Raw genomic sequence first — 20,112 nt, forward strand, 5'->3', positions numbered from 1 at the left:
CAAAACTGTCTTCTTACACATAAAAGGAAGCCCAGTACATGCATTAGAAGAAAGGGAAAGTGTTTAGAAGAGAAAAAGTCTGTCCATTTAACTGAAAAGAGACATTGCATGGGAAAGGTTGTCCAAGTAAAGGCAGGAGAGAGGTTTAAATGGGTTTCATTCTTCTGGGAAGTTTCTGAGACTGGTTCTTCATTTTTGTATTTCATTCACTAGAGGCTTATGTCTTGGAGAAAGTTAGATGCACACTGCTCTGTATTATTCACTGGAAGTTGAACACACACTTGTTTGAGAGTAGGATTAAACCTTTCACTATGTTCTGCAAAAGTTCTAGTTTCAGCTGTTGTAGAGGCAGGCTATCATACCAGTGAGCACTGAATTAAAGATATGACTCCTATTTACAGCATGCTCCCTCTGGACATTGGCTTGATAATTTACATTACTGTCAAATTTTGTACATGCACTCCTATTCCCAGAATATATAATTCTCTCCCATGAATAATGATAACATCACTTGAATATAAACTGGCTGCTTTAGCTAGAAGTTATTACTATCTTAAACCGATTCAGGAGCGTTTTTCAGAAAGGATTACAGGGAGAGGTGTCCATTTACAATTTTTACACCACTCATTACTTATTTCTCTTCATTCATTTATGTAGGAAAACACAATGTTCAGTAAATTTGTCTTCTAATGAAATGTAATTTTTTTTGTGATTAAAACAATTCTAGATATTTAGGGTGCAATTTATGTGTAGATTTTAACAGGTGGCACAATTTTTGATGGAAAGAAATAGAAGATCAACTCCCAGCACTCTTCACCTATCAAGCAAATATGTACTAGCCTTTTCTAAAAAAATGTCTCGAATTGTGACTAGTGTTGTTCCTTTTTGTAAGCCTTAAAACCAATACAAAAAGAAATTTTCATATTTCTCTGTAGAAACATAAGTACAGCTGAAATTTTGAATACCTTTGATAAAGTGTCCCTGTAAGTCATAGAGAAAATAGAAAAAAATGTTGTTCTATTGAACCTTCTAGGCACTATAATTCTTGAATAAGTTCAAGTTGGTAGCATTTCCCAAGTATTCTGCCTTATGGAACTGTACATTTTGTATAAAAGGCCTCTTTAAAAATAAAATTAAAACTCTTTAAGTAACATTCTGGTATTCTGACAGACGAGAAACGTCTCAGAGTAAGGCAATGCACTCCTACTGTACATTTAAGACAGTGAATGACTGTAAGAGTTTATAGTTTCCTGAAGATACTGTCTGGTGTTCCAGTTAAATCAAAAAAAATATTTAAAATGGTAGAAATCTTTTGTGTTTTCCAGACAGGAAGGAAAAGGGAAGAAAACAAAAAGGGTAACAATGACGCTGATAAATTAGTCTTTGAAGAACTAAGGAACACTTCTAAGACAATTGCCCTTGTCAGCTGTCCTTGTCTTGGGAGCAAAGTGAAGATTAGTGGCTGTCTTGGCTACAGCGACCAGGAAGTGATTGAATTTTAAATCTCTGTTGACAGGAGTGCCAGCAAAACCTCAGCTCTGGACAAGAGGAGAGCAGACTTTGAGCTGCTCAAGGAACTAGTAAGTAAGGTCTCCTGGTAAAATGTTTCTGCAGCAGTCCATTTTAAACATTACCTTATAAGGGCACAGGAATAGGCAATTCCCAAATGTTGGAAGTCAAGCAAGACAGGCAAAAGGCCTGCTTATCAAACTTGAATTCCTTCCAGGTCAAGGTAATCCACCTGGTTGATCAAGGGAAGCCAGCTGATGCAAGCTTTTTGAATTTCAGTAAAGCTTTTGATACTGTCTCTCCCAGCATCCTTTTGGGCAAAATGTCCAGCACAGATGGATAAATACATTATGTGGTAGGTGAGCAATTGGCTCACAGGTGAAGCATAGAGGGTAATAGTGCATGGGGGAACATCAGACTGGCAACCTGTCCCTAGTGGGGTTCTACAGGAATCCATCTTAGGCCCTGGGCTCTTCAACATCTTCACAAATGACTTGGACACAAGACTGGAAGGGATACTAAGCAAGTTTGCAGAAGACACAGAACTAGGAGGAGCTATTGACTCCCTCAAAGGCAGGAAGGCCCTGCAGAGAGACTTTAAAAAATTGGAGGACTGGGCAGTCACCAACCATATGAAATGCAACAAGGGAAGTGCCAGATTCTGCACCTGGGATGAGACAACCCTGGACGTTCATACAGACTGAGGAATGAGGCGCTGGAAAGCAGTTACATGGAAAGGGACCCGGGGGTCCTGGTCAATGGCAAGTGGAATACGAATCAGCAATACCCTGGCAGCCAGGAGGGCCAACCGCGTCCTGGGGGGCATCAGGCAAAGCATCACCAGCCAGTCGAGGGTGGTGATTGTCCTATTCTGCTCTGCACTGGTGTGGCCTCACCTTGAATATTGTGTGTGGTTTTGAGCACTGAAACATAAGAAAGATATTAAGCCATTAGAGAGTGTCCAAAAGAGGGCAATGAAGCTGGTGAAAGGCCTTGAGGGAATCCATATGAGGAGCAACTGAGGTCACTTGATCTGCTCATCCTGGAGAAGAGGGGGCTGAGGGGGAGGGACCTCACTGCAGTTGCAGCTTCCTCAGGAGGGGAAGAGGAGGAGCAGGCAGAGATGTCTTCTCTGTGGTGACCAGTGAGAGGACCTATGGAAATTTCCTGAAGTTGTATCAGGGGAGGTTTTAATTAGATATTGGAAAAAAGTTTTTCACCCAGAGGGTGGTTGGGCACTGGAACAGGTTCCCCACGGTCACAGCACCAAGCCTGCAAGAGTTCAAGAAGCATTTGTATGATACTCTAAGATACATGGTGTGACTCTTGGGGATGGTCCTGTGCAGAACGTCCTATTACAGTTGGGTTCAATGTTCTTTGTGGGTCCCTTCCAACTCGGTAGAATCTATGATTTTGTGGTTAATCTACGCAAAAAAGACAAAATCACTTGTATGAAAATTACTTGGGGTGACATTCAGTTCAACACATAACTAAAGTGTCACCAAAGTTTGAGGTTTTTTCTCAAAAGAAGATCAAATATCTTCACCTGCATGCATCAGGTTGCTATAGTAGGACCTACAAAGTCAGTGGATATATTAATAAATTATTGTAATATTTTCCTATTTTTCTCAGTCTCTTTTAGTGTACCACAAGAGCATATGTGTCATTACAAAGGCATGGATGTATCAGTTATGTCTTTATGTCTCCTATGCTTGCTTCCTTAGAATGTCGTGTAGCCAGTGAGTACCACTCAGTTTTGTGTGAGAATCTGCACTACAGCGTAAATAGTTCTTTCTAGTCTGGAAAGTTGTCTACTTCAGGAAAATAAGGAAGCCATCCAAACAGTTGAATAGATTGAGTGCTGAGATGGAATATCAAGGAAGATCCAATCTGCTGAGTTTTCTGAATGCCTACATTGATATAATTTCCTGGAAATCAGCTTGTCTAAATTTGTATGGCTAAAATTAGGCATTTAGTCTAAGGTGGTCCTGCAGAAGATAGAGGATGTGTATGATCTCATGTAACGTCCACTCACACCAAGTACCATTTCACCTTAAGCATGCAAATAAGTCCCCTTCAAGAGATTGCTTCCCATGTGTATGCAATGGTTGCATATCCTCTTATTCATGTCAGTTCATGTCTATAAAATTGGAGAATGTCATTTCTAAATTATGACAAGCAGATATAGTAACATGTCACCAAAAAACTATAAGAAGAAACCTTTTCAGTTTTTTAGAAGTAGTTTGAGCTTATTCCTACCCTCCTTCAGTAAATTCCTTATTCATTTACTGACAGTCCTTTAAATTGTGTTAGATGACCTTTCAAAAGGTTCTCATGCAATTCCAATTTAAATGTAGGACAAGGTATAATAAATATGAGTGCCAAATAATAAATTGTGAAGACTAGGAAGAAGGAAGGAGGTTATTGTGACTAGAGGTGGCTCTGCATATATCTGAGACCTGTTTAAACACGTTTTTACAGTTGCTATCACTAGATGGCAATGTTACATACATTACATACAGAGTGCTTCCCTTAGAATGCAAGCAAGGGTTCTGTCTCTGAAGAAATGCTATGTGGTTGCTACCATTGTGCAGTTGTATTTGAAAAGTACCCAAGTTTAGTTCTTTTCGACTTTAATCTCTGTATTTGGTAATGAGAAACAAACATGATTTGTCAGTTCATATTTCTGGAGAAAGACAGGTTTGACTGCTTTTTAGAGCTGGTTTCATGCCATACAGATGGAGAGCATGAGGGAGGCATACCCAGGCCAATTTCTGTTTAGCTGGATAAGCTTACCTGTGAGAATTCTGCTATCACATTGCAGGGGGCCAGTGAGGGTATCAGAAGTCAGATACTCTTTTGAAAACAACAGCATTATTTATTTCTTTATCTCTCAAGCTGTCATTTAACTATAAATGAGACCCAGATTCCCCCCCAGCAGGCTAAGGCATTGCCAGAAGCATTGTTACCACACAATCACCCTCACCATTCTCCCCGTGGTAAGCAGAAAATGAAGTAGCTCCAGAGAGTGAATCACATAAATTAAGGCCGCTCAAAGTGCTTCTTTCTGAAGAGGCAGGCTTCTAACTGAAGCATTTCATATAGGTGCACAAGCGTTGTTCTGGGCTGCAATACTTACATTTGTGCAGAAGTGTATACATTTGAAAATTATTTCTTTTTCAATTCAATTTGATTACAGAACATCTTTTTAGGGATAAATAGAACAAAGGTTGGAGACTATGGAGAGAATAAGGAATGCAAGAATCTGCAGAAAAGACAAGAGAGATCAGTGAGAAAGTAAAATGCTGAAGTAGCCTGAAGCCTGTGAATAAATACAAGAAGCAGAAGGTAAACCTCTGCAGTGAGCCTGTCAGTGTTCTGTGTTTGAGATCTTCCTTTGTTCTAAGCAATAATGATTATTTCTTTACTTTCATCTGAGTTTTTCAAAGGCCACCAGAAAACAGGTAGAAAAAAAGTGAAACACAAGAAACATATGAGTGTGAGCTTATGGAGAGGGAGAGATCACTGAATTACAACATTCAGAATATGAAGAAGGTATAAATAGAAGTAAATAAATTCCGTAATGAAACAACTGAACTCAACTTCCTCCTAGAGGGAAGATGGATGACTCTATCTCTTGGCTGAGCTAACTACAAGTCTTCTGCAGCCAACATAATGTCAGAGCCATGCTGGCCAGGTGTTTGCACCTTGGAGAACATGGTTTGCATGTATGTGCTGGTTTAAACCAGCAGGAGAAATTAACTCAGCCCCAAAGAGATTATAAATCAGAATTACAATTTAATAAAAATAATACAATAAATGCAATTATACAGATGAACAATTGGTTTTAACCCACAAAAACATAGATGTATAACCCAGCACCCTGGGGCATGAACAGAATGGTGTTTGTTGGCCCCTGTGCTGCACCCAACATAGGCCCCCCTGAGTCCAAAAGTAAAAGGAGAGGAAGAACCTGTTGGTGCGAGTGATGGTTGCAGTCTGATTGAGAGTGGTGGTTGCAGTCTGGTCGAGGTTCTGGTTCTCCTCTGGATCCCACGAGTGGTACCAGAAGTCCCAAGACCCCAAGATTAAATAGACTCAGGTTCAGGCAGGAATGCCCAGGACCTCCCCAGGGTTCCACAGTGGGTGATTGTGAGTCATGGGTGTGAGGACAGGAACATCCTCCTATCTCCCAGGCCTCTTTACATCCAGCTTATAACCTGAGGGGTCAGGTGTGTTTTGGGCAGCTTCTGCAAATGGTCTATTGTTAACAGTTTCTGGGAAATGACATAGAGGGTGTAGAATACACAGTTTGGGTTACACCCACACAGGGATGAACTGGTCCCAGCTGCTATAACTAGGACAATGTATTAGAGAACTGTAGCTTGCAAGCAGATTTTTCTACTGGAAAAGGGTTGGATTTGTGTTCTATGACAGCAGAAATTAGACTATTGCAAAACCTGAGTGAATTTGAGGTCCTTGGAGATGAAAAGGCAAAGAATGTTGTTATATAGATGTAGTATCATGAGTAAAACAACAAGGACAATTGAATCTAGTTCCTTTTTCTTTGACTATGTGCATGAATAATCCTCTGTGAGTCGTTTACCTTCTCCCTTTCTTATGTAGTTAGCCTTTACTTAAATTGCAAAATTGAACAATTGATCTATTGCTTAGTTCTGCCTAATGTTAAGGCCACGTGATGTGACGGGCAATAGTCAGTTCACACCAGCCTGGCAATTTAGAATGCCAGTGATCTTACAAGATCAATCTGTAAATTATTGCTCATCTATTGACTGAGTGTCCATTTAGTGATACATTAAAGAAGTAAGTTAGCTCTTTCCATAATGGAGTCCAAATGAGACATAAAAAACTTTACATGTTTGGAACAACTTCATGCTATGCTTAATTTCTGTTGACCAATGCAGTGACTTCAGTAGCACTTTATTTACGAAGTGTGTTTCTGTCATCACAATGAAATGGAGGCAGGAAATGAGCAGAGATGTTTAAAGAAGTGATGTAAGGTTGTAACCTAGTGGCATTCCAGTGGGTGATGGTATTCACATAATGTCTTAAAGCCTACATATTTCCACATAATGTCTGAAAAGAAGCTTAAAAGCAGTCATGATGCTGAGTGATGGTAAGACAAGATACCCTGTTTAGTTTTTGTCTGATGATGCCTAAGAAAAAGTGGATGCAGACCCATTGCAAACACTGGAGACTATGACAGCTTCGTAAATATGTCTGCAATATTAATCAAATGGCTACTACATTTTGCCTTTATTCAGAAATACATGAATTTAAGGTGTATGATAGTTGGTATACAAACAACCTTGTGAAAAAAAGTTGTGCCTATAATAAAATTAATGAGAAAACGCTGCAGCATTTCAATTAATTCTGTAATTTAGTAGGTGTTTGAAATTATTTCAACTGAGTTGTGAAATCATGGTTCATATCTAGTTTAATGGCATCATGATACAAATTAATTTAGTAATAATTTTAAAAAATTATTTTATTAGCTGTTGCTTGTTTGGATTTTAGATCTCCAGGTAATTATTGAAAGAATTCTGATTGAACTTGTTACAGTGTTAAACAAGCATTAATGTTCAGATTCAGTTGCAACTTCCATTTGTTCTAAGGCTGCTCTTGTTCTAGCACTCTGGAAAGCTCACTGTAACAGCAGAAGTTTCCCATATTTGTTCTTTTTTTTTTTCCTTTCTGATATGTTTGGAAGGTAATAAAAAAAAAATGTTTTAAAAATAAAGAGAGTAAAGTTTAAAACTTGAATGTTGCTTACTTTCACTTGCAAATTTCCAGGTAGCTTCTCTCGCGACTTGCTAGCTTCTTAAGCAGTATGTACAATCACAACAACAAAAAACTCACTGAGACTAAAAAATGGCAATGATTCACTTCAAAAAATTCAATCATTTCAGAAAAACTGTGGGTGGTACCTACGTGTCTGAATGCATAGACAAATACTATCAAATCTATCAATACATATTTACTATATCAATGTTGTTCCAGAAGTCTATTTCTTACAGGTAACAACAATCTCTGTGATTCTGAGTGACTACTTTAGAATGTTAAGAGCAGCAAACCTGACAATGGCAGCTGAGCAACCTAGTTGAGCATGATAATACCTCTAATTCCATTTACCCACAGCTAATTACACTGTAACTGCAAACTGGTATAGAAGTATGATTTTAGCAGTAAATCCTACTTTTCAGGTATTCCATCTGTCCTCTTGGAGACTTTTAGGCTCCAGCCCTGCCATACAGTCCCATTGCTTATGTCTGGCTTACTGCCAAACATAGATAGTTCATCTAACTACAAGAGCAAAAGCTTAAACTGAGGGGCTAAATTGTTCTTTGGTTCATGGTGTGTGCAAATACCCTTAGCTGCATATATTGTCAGCATATCTTTTTGCCATGTGCACGGGGAGATTCCTCAAACCTTTTGTGTTTGATTAGTCAGTCTGCAGCCCAGGAAAGCCAAGAGCCTTGTGCCCAACCAGTCTGTCAGCATCCCATTATGAGGACTCTCCACTGAGCAGTCCACTGGATAAAAGGGCAGTTCAACTGACTTGTTCAGGGACACGTGCCAACAGCATAAGGGAGACCTCCTTCCAGCTCTCCACACTTTTATTTGAGTTTGTTACGCACTGTTTGTGACTGCTAGTGCTCTTGAAGGACTCACACTAATAGTTTACAAAGTAATATTCTATATTAATAAGATTTTGATGGGTTAAGGTTCAGAGATTTCTGATGATAGTATCTGATTGCAAAAACCTATTCAAAGCAATATATAGAGAAATCCTAATCCCTAAGAAAAATTGGCTCAAGATAATCATTCAGGGTGCATAGACTATGGTCCTTACCCACTAGGTGTCCCTATGGGGGAGAAGACAGATTCAACCCGTCAACCAATCCCAGAAGTTATTATGATGGAGTCTTTAACTTCTCCCTATTCTTAACTTACTTTTATACTATTTCATTATCTTTAGGTGGAGCTTGAGTGACTCTAGTCATAGACTATGCTCAGTGTGGGGTAGTTATACCTTGGAAGTGGGTAATTTTGGAATGGAGTTGTGCAACTTTGGATGGAGGTGTCCATCAGTATTACATCTGAGGTAACCTTGGGATGGAGATGAACGTTGGTCTTATATTTGAGGAAATGGTTTCCCCACTGTTGCTGGCTCAACAGCACGACATCTTCTATCTACCCTGGTTGGCAGCCGCTATGCAGTTTATCAGATAAATAGTACCACTGATTTCCTTCTTCTGCAAGGATTTGAACAGGAGCCTGGCTGCGGTTTCTCCACTCTGCTCCACCCTCTGTTTTATCCCCCCTTACCATTTACTGTGTGAGGAAAACTGGGTATGTTGACTGCATTCCATCCAGGGAGTAGCAACCACATTTCCTCTGATAATTTCCATACTGTTATGACTGTGTCTACTACTTCCCATTTTTCTTTAATTTTATCCCCAGTCTTTTTTTTTCCACACTTTTGTTCCATGAAAGTGATACAAGACATAGTAAAAATATTTTTTTAAGTTAAAATGCAGATTTAGCAGTATTAAAATAATAATTTCAAACAATTTGTTTGCTTAAAATATTATCTGTATTAATTTAATAAGAAAGGAAAAAATTTTCATTTATAATTTTCAATTTTGTAAAAATTCTTTGAAGAACAGCTGAAAAAATAATAATACATTATAATAATGTAATATGTATATAATATGTATATGTATATACATATTTATAAACATATTTCTATACATATTTAATATAATATGTATAATAATAATAATACATTAACAATAATAATAACTCATTTTCCTGTTAAATAAAACAAAATAATTCTATACAATGAAACTTCGTATCTATTTTGATCCTATGGAAAAAAAAACTCTTTATTTTAAACAGGTTTAATTTGAAGCTTTTTTCTTTTTTTATACAAAAGTTTCTCTGCTTCTTTTCTTGCCAAAAGGAAGCCATTGGCATAAATTGACAGAAATTTGAATTTGCTTATGTTTATCTATGTGTACTACTGAATAATCAGTAACATAGTCTGATGTAAACATTTTCCCGTCAAGGAATTTGTAATTTGAGAGTAGGAGACCTAGTACTATATTCTGAAGTGTTTTGTGATTGGGTTTTTCTGTGTTTTCTTTTTCAATAATTTAATTAAAAAACCAGATGGTAAGCTGATTCAGTGCTATCAGAGTGTGTGAAAGATTTTCTCAGACAAGAAATATTGCTTAAAGTGGAAGTTGTTGACACCAAATCGTTATTTTCATGGGAGAAATTACAGGGGAAAAAAATTTAATTATGTTCTTAAAGTACATGTGTTTTAGAGAAGGCTTCGTGAGTTAGGTCAGCATTTGAGCAGCTGTAACACCATTACTCTTTGCAATGGGAACTTTAGTGGAACAGGATGTGCTCTGGTGATTTCCAACCCAGAAAGCAAAATGGATGTTCAGTATCTGAATGTACTATGCTAAAATTAATCCTTTTACCCTTTTCTACATTGTTCAGAGAATGGGCAGCTTGGACTCCAGCTACAGTGAAGTGGCAATTGGTCTCTCTCCGTGACAGCTGACAGCTGCGCTGTGGTGGTGAAGGTAGTTTTGAGATCACATTAAAAGAAATGCCTATAACTAACAATATACTTGAATCAAAATGCATCTAAGGAGAAGTGGACAATCTAAATAAAAAAGTAGAATAAAAAATTTTACAAAGGATGTTACAAAAGAGACCTTTTTCTAGGATATGTAAGAAAACTCATTGAAAATTCAAGTTGTCAGACTTAGTGAAAATTTTTTATGTTTCTGGACAAAGACCGTAAACTTACTAACTAGTATGTTGTGTTGGGTTTTGTGAAGCTCACAGGATCAGCCAAGGAGACAAATTTTATTGTTGTTTTTCAAGACATGTCCAGTGTTTCTACAGTTGAAAACAGAAAGGAACTGCGATGGCTTACCAATCAGGAAAAAACTCTACCCTGTTCCCAAGAAGCTGGGACTCATATGAGCAAGTAAGTAAAGGATCAAGTTCTTCATGTGAATGCCTCTCATTTTATAGAGACAACTATGATCAAATGTTTTTTCTCTTCAGAGTTTCCTGCTGGAAGCCAAGGTGATGTCTATTATCTGTTACTGTTCTTCCAGTATTTCATGTTTATATTTGTCATGATTTTGCTGGTTCTTAGAAACTAAGCAGGAATTTTTCCCTTCCCCCTGCCCACTGTGTGAAGGGGATGTTGAATAGGTAGATTGACTGCGGCTCAGGTAGTTAGGTAACACAAAAGAAGTTTGCTGGCAAGGTCACGTTCCTTGTTGATGACCCTCAGAATCTTGTCTTTGAGGAGGGGTGTGGAGTTCCTTTTTACTTTTTTTTCCCTCTCATCTCCTGGGAAACAGTGGGGGGCCAGGGAGGAGTTCAGGTTGCTGATGGAGTTGGAACAAGGTCAGAGTAGGAGCTCGGATGTAGTTTTGTTCTCAGCTTGGCTGTCAGCTGTGGATTCTGCTTGGATTTTCATCGGAGAGGAACTGTTTCAGGAGGTTTTTCCCCTTCTTTGTTGCCGTTTTTTTTTTATTTCTTGGCAACAGTTCTTGTGCACATCAAAGGGAGAGGGAAAAACTAGACTTCACAATTAGACCAGCAGAACAGAGTGAGTTCCTGTTGGGAAGGACACTTTATTTTGGTTTGTTTTTTCTCTCCTTCCTCTCTCTCCCCTTTCCCAGTGTGTAGGGGAGGGAAATGCATTTTCGGTTTCTCCAATACACCCAGAAGTCCTCGTCGCTTTGCAAAAAACAGTGATCCAACAGTGCCCCCTGGTGACTGGCACAGGACACTACAAGCTCTGCATCTCTGGTGATCCAACAGTATCCCCTGTTGACTGTGGTTAGAATTGCACCAAAGGGCACAAACTGAACTGTTCACCTTTGTTTGTTTATTGGTTTGTTTTGAAGGGGATTATTTGTGGGTATAGAAGTACTGTTTGGTTTTTTACCTTGTTTTCTTTCGTTGTTTCTGCCAATACACATATATCTTTTAATAAAAGGTTGTTATTTTTCCTCTTTCCACAATTTTTTCCCCCTCAATTGGACCCTCCTAATTTCAGATTTACAATTGCTTAGAGGGAAGAGTTTGGGTCTTCCACATAACTCATCTTCAGCAAAACGCCTGTGTCTCATTTAAACTGAGACAATATTTTCATGTGAACTCATATTCAGAAATATGATCTACACTAATCATTGTCATCTGATTTGACATCTCTTACAATGTCAGTTAGTTAATGTTACTATGAAGCTTGGAATGGAATGGAAACTACTTGGATGACTAGAAGCTACATTAAATTTAACTGGAGTTAAACAGGCTGTTAATTAAGACTTGGTGATTCTGAAGTTCTCCTTAGTGAACAGTTTCAAAAAATGTTATGCTCATACAAATAGAAGAGATTTCACTATTAAAGTAACCTTGATAATAATGGTACAATTTTGTTATTGCTATTATTTTTTCCAATATTAATTAAAGATTCTTCATTAGCAAGTAATATAAGGATATTTCATTCATGGTTCTGACCCAAATTCTGTCTTTTGACTTTCATGAAGGCTTCCACTGTAGGTTTACTTACCTGTTGCTAACAGTAGAGTATGGGATCTTATGGATCTTGATTTTAGAATTCTATTTTCTAATTTTTAATGTTTTGTATTGTCTATCCAGAAACAAGTAATACAGAAAACTGGAACTAGAGCCCGAATGAGTTTGAATTTGTCGAGATTTACTTCCTGCATGTTGGGACCTCTTTATTGAGGAGCAGCATGTTTTAAGATTATTTTCAGATTATTTTCAGATTATTTTCAGAAGTTTTACTAGCTATCAGAGTATTTGATAGATTTGTTTCACTAACACATCTTCAGTTATATTTCAGGGTCATGCAACAGAATCCAAGACTGTCTACAGAAGTAACCTGACCCTCATTCTATATTAGTGCAGTAAAAGTCAGTAGTTATGACCTAGTCTTCCAACAACTAATTTTATTTACCTAAATAAAAATTTTACCTTTAAAATAAATTATTAACCATCTAAATTAAATATAAAAAATTTAACATCTAAATTAAATTTACCTTCACTTTTGCAAATATATGTTACATGTAGAAGCTAATAAAAAGTTAACATAATGATCATTGACTTGAATGTTGTCTAACCTGAAGATTAGATTTCAGGGGGTTGAGTTCAGCCCCGTTTTACCCCGTACTCACCTAAATATATCTCAGATTAGTCATTTAGATTACAGAACACTAACCTTTGGATATTTTAGAAAATGTGGTTCAGAGGTTTTTTAAAAAAAAAAGGCAATTTTTGTAAAGCAACCTCTATGTTAAGAATTTAATAAGAATACTCTGCATTAATAAAGTGACTTCTCTGATAGCTAGTGAGGTATTTAATTGAGTGATAGCTGGGGTTTGAAATATTTCCTACAGATATAACTCTACTGAGAGATATGTAGCCAAAGACACTGGAAAGCTTACCTACATGAAAACTGACAACTAATATTCTTCATTTCAAAACAAGTTAGTGGATAACTTGTAAAAAAAAAAAAAAAATTAGGCATTGCTACAAACTCACAGATACAAATAAATAAGAACCTCAGATATCTTCATAGCACTAATATTGTTTGTGAAAACATGGTCTTAAAGAAGGACTTGGTATATATACCCCAATCTGTCAGGAAAGTTAAGGTGGAAGGACACTTATTAATTATAAATTCTGAAAGTCTCATTCAGCAAATCTCAGTAAAATATAGTCAGTTTAGAATGCTGGTCTACTTGATTTTAGTAGAAGATACCAAAGGTCATCTTTTTCTGATTTCTCTGCTAGGCTAAACTGTTTCATGGCTATCCTGACTTCTGTAATAAGCTCTCCTAAGTATGACAGAAAATGTGATTGTGTTATTGGCTTTTGGATTCTAAACTTTGTAAGGAGGTATTTTTCTTTATGTTTTCTCAGTGGGGCCTTGATTCTTCATTTTCAAGCTTTAGCTATTACTACAATACACATATTAAAACATAAATGTTCATATATTGCCTTTCACTGTTTTTTAAAGGAAAACATGTCACGATAAAACAAGCCTATTCTCTTGGAATGATGTTCAATTGAAAGTTTATTTTAAAATTAAATGTTTTCTACAGTATCATCTATATAGCATTTTTTCCTTATTGCCTTATTGTACTATATGTTGAGGAGATTAAAAGTCAACTGGAATCACAGCGCTTTTAAAAGCTGCCTGGTGTTTCAAGAGATTATTTTTTCCCCCAAGGAAAACAAACTAATATGCTCAAAGCCTAATAAAGTTATTACTTTCTTGCTGAAAAGTCACCTTTTAACAATATTTGTTTTGCTTGCAGACTTTTCATTTAGGGCTTGGAAAATTGTGGTTAGTGCAAAAATATAACATTTTTATTCACTTTGAGTGAGATTTAGCTTACATATTAAAACATATGGATGCGTATGTCTGCTTATAAATGTCTATGTGTGTTCCCCTTTTGCTATGCTCTTGGGTGCTATATGGTTTAATTTAGAGATATGTCTAGCTGGTCAGGTGAAACTGCTGCTCATGTTGGTATAACGAAGAATTGTAGAAATTAAAGGAATTTTTATGTTAAAAATTGAATATTTACTGAATTTATGAAACTCAGTGATGAGCAAAAGTCCAGAAACTAGAAGTATCGGAATCACAATTTAGTGGTGAATCTTCTGAACTATAATTGCAGTCTGGTTTTGATTTTTAAGTCCTTCTTTTGGGCTTGTTCTTGCATTATAAGACTTCTACTTTTCTAGGAAGTATACCTAGAAAATACACAGAAATTACGTTAAATATGATTTCAAATTTTTTAGACCAGATTGTGCTGCTTTTTAAATGCTCTATCTATATTTTTAATCTGGTTTCATTTTTCTGTTGCCGTTAGTGAATATACTCAAAATGTGACAGTGGGAGTACACAAAAATTATTCTAGTTGGTCAAATTAAACTGCCTCCAAGCCAAGTTGCTAGTTGGTGCTTTGTTAAAAAATAAGCAAGCAAACAAACAAATTCCCAAAACTATGAGAAACAGATTAAATATTAATAACTTTTTTATATTAACTCCTATTTTCTAGCAACGAGGAACTTAGGGATTACCTAAGACAGATTTTCATCTTCAGGACTGAAGTCATTCTTAGTTCTATGGATTTGTCTAATCTTTCCATCAGCAAAGATTTCTACCATTAGGCAGAAAAAATATTAGTACATTCAGTGTCTGTTCTCTCAAAGGTATTGCAGACTTTACAAATTATGTAAAAAACCCCATAGCATTTGTTTGTATTCAGTTCTGAAAGTGTTAGATATCCCTGCAAAGTTCTGAGATTCCTTGGTATTACTGAAGCCAGGGAAATGAAGGCAAGTAGTTTTCAGAATAAATTGCTTGATGTATTTTCATTTACAGTACGTGTCTAAAGGCAAATAGTTGTTGTTCAGTGGCAAAGTGCAAAAAGCTAAAACAATGGATTAGCAAGAAAAGATGTCATATCTTGTGAGATCCAATCTAAGCAGAGATGGCACTGTAAGATTGCTTACCCACTCTTGTTTTGTTTCTTGTCAAAGACCAAAGCCAAGATGTTTCTCTGCTTATCTTTAGTATTATTGCTATTTATTAACACATTATCTCAAGAAGTATCCTTGACTGTGATATTATCACCTTCTAAAGAGCACTGGAGAAGATAAATTGAAGAGAATACATTTGGAAATTAAAAAAATTACTCTGAAAAAGCAGTATGAAAATGATTGTGGAAAGTTATGCTTATGTGGTTTTGTGGATAATAGTCTTCATTAAATGATAATCCCCACTTTTCATTTTGTACTTAGAGGCAATTTATTTTTAATGTCTAAATAAGAAAATGACATTCACATGAAGGAAGTATTTTATTGTTTTTCTCTTTGACTTGCAAGGGAAAATAATGGCAAAAAGACGACTGCCATCAATTGCCAGTTTTTAGTGTAGAGGAAACTTATGATTCCAAGTTGCAAATGCTTTGGTGTAAAAAGTAAATTGGATATTGGCTTTTTATCACTGGTTGGGTGACAGGTGCCTTGCATAATGAAAGACAGATGTGCTTCTCTAGCAGACAAATTCTTCCTTTCTGCTCAGCAGCTTGCAGTGTTTTATTACTGAAATATGAACATATATGTTTTATTTGAAAACTGTTTTCAACAGTCCTCAAGGTCCTCTAAGCAATCTTTGGCTAAGACAATGTAAACCATTATAATGTGACTGGGTATTACTCTTTCATTGACAGTGTATGACAGTGTTAAATATTACATGTTAGAAGTCCAAAAGATTTGGTGTCATCTGTGTATGCACCACAGTTTGATCTATTAGTCTGCATGCAGGTAAGCATTTCACTCAATTATATGTACGAAAAAGCATTACTATTGTTGTTATAATATCAATAATCTGGCATAATGCCAACCTAGAGGTTTGTGAGCAAATATAATATTCTGACATCAAAAGCTACTACTACTTCTATTACTGCAAGTACTAAACGATGAGTTTAAGCTATGTACTGCTAGAAGAAAATAGATTTGAAGGTTTTCAGTTTAAGAATAGCCATCAACACTTGCCTCCTACTTGTTGGCAGATGTGGCTAAGTTCTAGTGATAAGATTTAATTTGTCACAGGATTCAGAATCTAGACTGGTCAGGGTTAATCACCCAGTTCAGTCATTAACTATGATGACTTAGATGTGAAAGAGATTAACAGAACCAAATCAACATGGACAGCACATGAAAAGGTATCTCATTGATTTCGAAGTGCAGGATCAATTATTCAAATCTCGCTCTCATGAAAATCAGTGATGGGCTTTTTTTCTAACTGTAGGTGGAAATTGAAGTCCATATTATAATAGTTCCATGTTTCTGTAGATTTTCTTTTGTAGATGTAACAATTTTGTAATTCCAGAATTCTGTGTTCCATATTTTTTATTATACATTAATTATTAATTTTCAGCTCTCTGAAGGGCAAAACAAAGCTCTTTGTGGCTCTATAAACTAGGTGACAAAGGATAGCTATTGCAAGGGCCCTTCCTTTTTTTTTTTTTTTTTTTTTTAATCAGAAATTTCTTTTGAGCCATCTAGGACAGAGTCCAAAATTTCTTCTTCCCAATTATAATGAAAGCTTACACAGTATGTTACACCTCATATTTACGGTAGTCTTTGTTATGAGAGGTAGTGTAATTTTAATAACTGTTGGAGTATACAAGAGAGAGTTCTCTAATGTCCCTAGCAATGTATTTAGCTGTTCACACATAGATTAGTTCTGTATTCCACAGCCATCAACAGGTAAACTTACTTTGAAAATTTCATGAGGTATTGATTTTATTTCTTTGAAAAGGGATATAATGAGAACATGGCATGTCACAAGAGGAATCTGTCCTTGTGACAATAATTGCTACAAGAATAGAAATCTAAACTTGCAGTCCACACTATTTTCTGAAGACAAGAATATTCTGGTTTCACTATTTTCTCACTCTTTACTTTCCCCTTTTACATAAAATCTTGTGTTGTAGCAACCCATTTCTGCTCTTAAGTCATATAAATGTGCCATCTTCAGATAGTGAGAATCCATGTATAACCACAGATGGTCTGAGCCTATTTTTCTTATTGAGCATGTTGAATAGGCTACTTCTCTGTCTCTCTGATTCTCTGCTTATTCGATTTCTCCAGTAAAAAACCATCCTAACCACAGTAACAAGACATCATTAGACTGAAAAATAATGTATATAGCTAGTATTTATATAAACACACACATATATATCTAGAAATATATTTTCATATATATTGTTTATTATTCCGCTTTATCTTCCATATACTGCTTACTTTCTCCACTTGTCAGCCTCTCTGGATCAGCATACAGCACACTGTGAGCGATAGCACACTTCAAATAGTAGATGATAATAACTGTTGTTTGCTTTAAAAGCATGGATTTTCAGTTTTTTGGAGTTTTTTAATTTACAACCAAAAGATTTTTTTTTCTTGTTTTCAGATTTTGATGTGCACTGACCCTTGCAGAGGTGAAGATAAGGCATCTGTCCTGGATCTATTGAAATAAGGGAGTAGAAGCTTTATTTTTTCATAGATGGTATACTTTTATGTATGAGATGTCTAGGGCTTCTTATCAGTTGCTCTTTTAGTTGGATTGTCCTTTTCTTTCTTCCCACACAACTATTTCTTTCACCTCATTCTACACACCTTTTGATTCCTTTTAGCCACTACAATTCAACTACAATTTTTCTGTCAAACTTTCATTTACTTTGTGCTTCTATGTTTTCTTTGCTCATCTTAGGCTGCGTCATCTTGCCTCTGTAGTTGCAGAGGTATATTTACAGCCTATTTTATACAAGGTCAAAACTGAATGTTTTCTAAAACCCTTCTTAATTTGTACCACATTTTTATCTTTGACATTTGTTGCTGAGCTGACTAATTTTTGGTTCTTCTCTAAGTTTGTGTTCTGTTATCTATCTTGTGGAAACTGAAGTATACAGTCCAGTCATATATTAACTTTATTTAATATTTTAATTTAACATTCTTACCATAGAGCTGTAGTTTTCTTACAATGGGCTGTGAAACACATCACTTGCTCCTTTAGTTCTCTGACTACTAATCTGAGAATTTTGAAGGTTTGAGGGAAAAAGCAGTCTTCTATATTCATCTAATATAATTGATGATGATTGGCTTTTGGATGCAAAAATGAACAGGGGATTTGAACAACTGTTTTCATAGATAGTGCATAATGCCTTAAGTATATTTCCAACTGACCAAAATTAAGCAATAGATTTTGTGATGATTTAATTTATTTTTCTTTATTTTCAGTATCTATTTGCCACTAAGGTTGGTAAAAGAAATATTTGTATGTTTATCAAGCAGACCCCTGGATTGCAAGCAATATGCCCAGCTCAAGTTATAGCTAAACAAGAAGCAGGACTACTGTCAAATTTTCATTGATTATATGACAATAATATTTGCTTAGTAGCTACTCTGTACTAAGTGAAAAAGATAGATCAAGTGTTCTGGAACTGTAATGATAAACCCATAAACAAACCCTGCAATCAAAAGAAGACACAGACAAATGTGGAAGAGGGCAAGGAAAACACTGCAATCAGTCTTTGTGATACTTCATATTAACTAGGTTGGTAATTTGCTGTGACTTCTCACAGCTTCCTGTCACACAAGCCTTATGCTTTCAATATTCTATTTACATTGCTTGAGTTACTAAGCTCTGCAGGAAAAACCTCTCTTAATCCAGGCCATACTAACTTTCCCTTGTGTTTAAAATTATTTGTATCCTTGTTAATACTTGATTCAGCGGGTGTTGTAATTAAAACATATAAGGTCAAGGAGCTCTCCATAGAAATTTTGTTGAAGTCAAAAAACAGAATCTTGCAGTATTAGGAATGAAATTTAAGAGTAACCTGATGAAAAGGAAAGTATTTTCTCATTATTTTCTAGAAAAGAACCTATCCTTAGCACTGAGGAGGCCACAGGTGAAGTGATGTGTACAGTCTGGGGCTTCCTGGTATTGAGAGGAACATGGATGTTTTGGAATCCAACATAGGGCCATCACAATGCTGAAGAACTTGGAGCATTTGAGCTATATAGAGAGCCTGAGAGAGATGGAACTATTCATCCTGCAGAAGAGAATGCTCAGCAAGGTCTTATCCACGTGTATAATTACCCAAGGGTCTTGGTAAAGGAGCAAAGAAGACAGAGAAAAACTCTTAGTGGTGCCTCATGAAATGCCAAGAGGCAACGCCAAACTGAAACACAAGTAATTACACTTAAATAAAAGTTCGAGGGGGATTATTTGTTTTGAGGGTTATCAAAACCCAGCACATATTGTCTGGAGAGGCTTCGTAGTCTCTATCCTTAGATATACTGAATGATATCCTTAGAAATACTTTATGGACACAGCCCTGAGTAACCTGCTGCTGGTGACATGACTTTGAACAGTGATGTTGGACTTGAGAATCTGCTGAGGCTGTTTCCAACAGGTTTATCATTCTGTGATTATGCTGAAGTAATATTAACATTTTCTTTCTGCAGATTAAGTAGAGATACCTAATGAACTTAAAGCATTATGCCTTGATGAATTCATTTCCCTTATTTTAAATAAATATTAGTGTACCTCTTCCAATCTTTCTGAAAAGTTAAAATAGTAGATTATTAAGTAATTGTTTTTGAAAGAAAGTTTACAAACACAAGGAAAATGCTTTCATGTAGCTCAAGAAACTAACCAGTAATGACTAATGGTGTGTAGTAACACAAAGTATATAACAAAATTGTGATCATGTTCATTATACCAATAAAGAATCTGAATAGGATAGATTTCAGTTTTGAATATGTCTAGTAGGAGTGATATTAATTTTTCATGTATTCACACTACTACTAGCAAATAAAAAACAAGAAAATCTGTTTGGTTTACTAATTTGTGTGAAAAACAAGCCTATGGTTCTTAGTTTGCATTCTGTTCCTAAATATCCAATTATTGTTTCAATTTTAATTTATGTT

Source organism: Empidonax traillii, unplaced genomic scaffold, assembly GCF_003031625.1.
Source record: "Empidonax traillii isolate 1590-97213 ecotype Southwest subspecies unplaced genomic scaffold, ASM303162v1 scaffold463:size644112, whole genome shotgun sequence".
NCBI classification, from domain to species: Eukaryota; Metazoa; Chordata; class Aves; order Passeriformes; family Tyrannidae; genus Empidonax; species Empidonax traillii.